Here is a 5,555-nt window from a genome sequence, read left to right on the forward strand (position 1 = left end):
CTATTTCACATATACCCCCACCCACCTCCCCGCTGGAAACCATCAGTTTGTTCTCTATTGTTAACAGTCTGTTTCTTGGTTTGTCTTCCTCTCTCTCCTTTTTCCTTTGTATGTTTGTTTTGTTTCTTAAATTCCACATATGAGTGAAATCATATGGTTTTGGTCTTTCTCTGACTGACTTATTTTGCTTAGCATTATACTCTCTAGCTTCATTCATGTTGTTGCAAATGGCAAGATTTGATATTTTTTATGGCTGAATAATATTCCATTATATATGTAAATATATACCACACCTTTTTCTTGAGAACTGTATTATAAATAGACTCTTATACAAAGAATAAACATCTATACAGAGCACCCAGATTCCCACAAAGGTGGATGCTAGCCCTTCTTTTCCACACTGGGAAAAGAGAACAGGAAAAACGATTCCATCTTGTTCTTAACTGCTATCCAGCCAGTTTTTCAAGCAGCATTTCTATTCCTGTGCTGGCGTTTTTGTTTTTCTCCAATGTGGGAATCAGGCCTTTCAGTTCAATCTTGACTTTGTTTACAACTTCTTGACCAGAACTCTGGAGAAGGCTAGAAAGAATAATGGCACCTGGGTTTTACACTAGCCCAGGACTTCAGGTTCTTCATACCAGCATATTCTATAAGTGTTTTGGCAAAACAACCTTCTCTTCCACTTTCCTTCATCTTTTTTTCTTGTTCTGTTAACCATTTCAGAACTAGATGTCCTGCAGGATATTCTGCAATGTGAAGCTCTCCGTCCTTGCCGCCTGGATGTAGCTCTCCCACTGCCAAGCTGACAACAGCATTCATGGCAGGCTGAATGTCTCCAATGGCAGCTCCCAGAATGTTGGACACCAATACACATGCAGACTTAATCTAGCACCACTTCTTGGGCATGTCCTTGCAGGCAGCTCAACAAAACTGGAGAGACGGACTCTAAGAGCTCTGGTGGATGGAACACTCTATCCTTCTTACTGCATGTGTTTCCACGTCCTTTCAGCAGAACCTCAATAATTTCTTGCACTGTATGTGCAGGGTCTCTGGGGCTTAGTAAATGCAATAGGACCTTCCTTCCATATTTGTCTTTACTACGTTAGGCAAGGAATTAATAATTTCTGATATGATTATCTGCTTCACAATCTTAGTATCATCAATACAATCAAATGCCACCAGGAAGACCAAATGGGAGTACTGGCCATTAGCCACCTTTTCAACATAGGTCTTGATTGTTTTCACAGTCATTTTCCTGTCCTTAGGTGTACTATGCCACAGACAGTGCATGGCCACTCTAGCACCATCTTATATGTGCCAGGTATATCACTGCTTCACAGATGGCTTCAATCATTTTTTTTTAAATTTAAGATCAATTTAATTAACATATAGTGTATTATTAGTTTCAGAGATAAAATTTAGTGATTCATCAGTTGCATATAACACCCAGTGTTCATTATATCAAGTGCCCTCCTTAATGCCCATCATCCAGTTACCCCATCCCCTCCACCCACCTCCCCGCCAGCAACCCTATAGTTTCCTATAGTTAAGAGTCTCTTATGGTTTGTCTCCCTCTCTGATTTCATCTTTATTTTTCCTTCCCTTCCCTATGTTCATCTTTTTGTTTCTTAAATTCCATATATAAGTAACATCATATGGTATTTGTCTTTCTGATCTTAGCTTTGGGGGTGCATGGGTTTAAAGGTCCAAGAATACTCTATGCACCAATGAATGCTGAATCACAGCTTCCTTTTGGGCCCTTGAGTTAGAATCTGCTTCATTTCATCCATACTAAGCTCTTGCTTTTCTGGTTGTACCTCTAAAACTTTGTCCAGAGTTGGGTGATAGGCTGACTTGTAAAATGTGTTCTCATTGAGCTCCTCCCTCAGCATGTTCCTCTGCTCCAAGATGGCTTTGTCATTGTACGTATACTCTACAATGTCAGATGCTTCTGCATGCCGGAGCATCTTCCTTATGTGGCCTTTAAAACTTCTCATTATCTCTGCAATCTGTGGCTTACTCCCATACTTGAGAAATTTCTTAATATCTCCGGAATATTTAGCTTTACTTAATTGGACCAAATCATCTCACAGTTCTTCAAAAGCCTGTTTTCGCTGTTCTTCATTACCATACTGAATGTAATACTGGATCATACAAGTTGAATCATGTGCAAATGCGATAGCTTTAATTTTCCCTTCTGCAAATCACTCATCAACTTCACTCTCTTTTCTTTGTCACAGTCTTTTCTTAAGATCTCCCAAATCTGCTTTGCCGGAACAACAATGTCATGGTTGGTTTTATCACTGAGTTGCCTGCTTTGCTTTAGTTCTTTCTTCTTCTTTTTGAAGTCATCCCATTTAGGTTTCTTGGCTGTTGATTCATCAGTTTTATGGCCCACCTGGAATTTTCTCTTCCTGTTGAATTTATTTGCCTGCTGGAATTTGTTCTTTGGTATTTTATCCCCTTGCTGCTTACTTTTGAACTGTTTCACACTTTTTCCCCCAGGTTTTGTGGCACATTTCTCAAAGTTATTCGATGTGATTTTAGGGCCACCTTCCTGGATAACTTTTCTTGGAAATGTCTTTGATGAACCAGAATCATTATTTTTATGAATCTATTTTTTTTTCTTGTGATGTCTTTGCCCCTTTTCCTGTGATCTTTTTTTTCCCTTTGACTTCCATCATAGCAGTTTGCACATGTATACCACATCTTTATCCATTCTTCTATTCATGAACACTTGGATTGCTTCTGTAATTTGGCTATTGTAAATAATACTGCAGTAAACATAGGGGTGCACATATCCTTTTGAACTAGTATTTTTGTATTCTTTGGGTAAATACCCAGTACTGTGATTACTGGATCATCTCATGATTCTATTTTTAACTTTTTGAGGAATCTCCATACTGTTTTCTACAGTGGCTGCACCAGTCTGCATTCCCACCAATACTGCCCAAGGGTTCCTTTTTGTCTACAACCTTGCTAACACCTATTGTTTCTTGCTTTTTTTATTTTAGCCATTCCAACAGATGGGAGGTGATATCTCATTGTATTTTTGATTTGTATTTCCCTGCTGATGAGTAATATTGAGGATCTTTTCATGTGTCTGTTAGCCATCTGGATGTCTTCTTTGGAGATATGTCTGTTCATGTCTTCTGCCCATTTTTAATTGGATTATTTATTTTTTTGGGTGTTGAGTTGTATAACTCATTTACTTTGGATACTAACCCCTTATCTGATGTGTCATTTGCAAATATCTTCTCCCATTCAGTAGGTTGTCTTTTAGTTTAGTTATTTCCTTCATTGTGCAGAAGCTTTTTATTTTGATGTAGTCCCAATAGTTTATCTTTGCTTTTATTTCCCTTGTCTCTAGAGACATATCTAGAAAACTGTTGCTATGGCCAAAGTCAGAAATTCCTGCCTGTGCCCTCTTCTAGGATTTTTATGGTTTCAGGTCTCATATTTAAGTCTCTAATCCATTTTAAGTTTATTTTTGTGTATGGTGTAAGAAAGTGGTCCAATTTCATTCTTTAGCATGTAGCTGTCCAGTTTTCTCAACACCATATGTTGAAGAGACTGTTTTTTCCCAATTGCATATTCTTGCTTCTTTTGACAAAGATTAATTGACCACGTAATTATGGGTTTGTTTCTGGGCTTTCTATGCTGTTCCACTGACTATGTGTCCATGTTTATGTCAGTACCATACTGTTTTGATTACTATAGCTTTGTAGTATAAGTTGAAATCTAAAATTGTGATACTTCCTGTTCTTTTTCAAGATTGTTTTGGCTACTCAGGGTCCTTTGTTGTTCTATACAAATTTTAGGATTATTTGTTCCAGTTCTGTGAAAAATACTTGGTATTTTGTTAGGGATTACATTAAATCTGTTGATCACGTTTGGTAGTATGGACATTTTAGTAGTATTTGTTCTTCCAATCCATGAGCATGAAATGTCTTTCCATTTGTTTGTGTCATAGTTTTTATAGTTTTACATGGTTATATGAGTAACTATGTACTGTATTTGACTTTGCCCCTTGGCCACAAAGCATAAAATATTATTTGGCCCTTAAAGAAAAATTTTGCTGACCACTGGCCTAAATGACTAATATTAAATGTGTAATATATTTTTTAACAAAAGGACAAAATTTAATGGACAAGATTTCATAAATATTTTCTTTGTGCCTAACGCATGCCTGTAATTGTCTTTCTCCCTGAAAACATTCTTTCTTCTCCAGCCTGCCTTTCGTGTTATGTACCAGGTTCAGGATTCAATGACTAGCTCTATTTTCTTGTATTCTTTGCCTTCTTAAATATACTTTATATTTTCTCTTAGATCTTACGATAATTAAACAACGGGAGTTTTATACTCTTCCGCCTTTTCTTTATCTTCCCAGAAGTTACCTAACAATTCTACTGGTATTTATATGCTTGGCCTGAAAATAAGAATTTCCCTCTTTTCTAAGTGACCTAGCTTGTAATTTTGTGTGGGATCTACATTAGCTTGACTGTAGGTGATTGATCTATATCTATACATATGTAAAAGAGATGTCAAACAACAGTGACTTAAAGTAGAGCATTTCTCACAATACGGAGGTTCCTCAAAAAGTTGAAAATAGAGCTACCCTACAACCCAGCAATTGCACTACTGGGTATTTACCCCAAAGATACAAAGGTAGGGATCCGAAGGGGTACGTGCACCCCAATGTTTATAGCAGCAATGACCACAATAGCCAAACTATGGAAAGAGCGAAGATGTCCATTGACAGATGAATGGATAAAGAAGATGTGGTATATATATATACAATGGAATATTATGCAGCCATCAAAAGAAATGAAATCTTGCCATTTGCAACAACGTGGATGGAACTGGAGGGTATTATGCTGAGCAAAATAAGTCAGTCAGAGAAAGACGTGTATCATATGATCTCACTGATATGAGGAATTCTTAATCTCAGGAAACAAACTGAGGGTTGCTGGAGTGGTGGAGGGTGGGAGGGATGGGGTGGCTGGGTGATAGACACTGGAGAGGGTATGTGCTATGGTGAGTGCTGTGAATTGCATAAGACTGTTGAATCACAGACCTGTACCTCTGAAACAAATAATACATTATATGTTAAAAAAAAAAGAAGAAGAAGAAGATAGTAGGAAGGGAAAAATGAAGTGGGGGAAATTGGTGGGGGAGACAAACCATGAGAGACTATGGACTCTGAGAAACAAACTGAGGGTTCTAGAGGGGAGGGGGTGGGGGCATGGGTTAGCCTGGTGATGGGTATTAAAGATGGCATGTTCTGCATGGAGCACTGGGTGTTATACACGAACAATGAATCATGGAACACTACATCAAAAACTAATGATGTAATGTATGGTGATTAACATAACATAATAAAATAAAATTAAAAAAAAAAAAAGTAGAGCATTTTTCTACCTCACGTAATAGTCCTGGGGTGGTTGGCCAGAGCTGGGATGGTAGCTCTGCTCCATTAGGGGTTGCAGGGATCCAGGCTTTTTCTGTCTTGTTTCTCCATCCTTAAACAGGTTTCCCTTTTATGAGTGGTGCAA

The 5,555-nt window shown here is 37.9% G+C and overlaps 1 pseudogene; it reads right to left on the reverse strand.

Annotated features, from left to right (window-relative positions):
• Positions 1-446: 446 nt before the first annotated feature.
• On the reverse strand, positions 447-2,684 carry LOC114212076 (pumilio homolog 3-like; annotated as a pseudogene).
• Positions 2,685-5,555: the final 2,871 nt, after the last annotated feature.

This window comes from Eumetopias jubatus, unplaced genomic scaffold, assembly GCF_037043125.1.
Source record: "Eumetopias jubatus isolate StellerSeaLion01/CBP00866 unplaced genomic scaffold, mEumJub1_p1.0 scaffold_4, whole genome shotgun sequence".
NCBI lineage: Eukaryota > Metazoa > Chordata > Mammalia > Carnivora > Otariidae > Eumetopias > Eumetopias jubatus.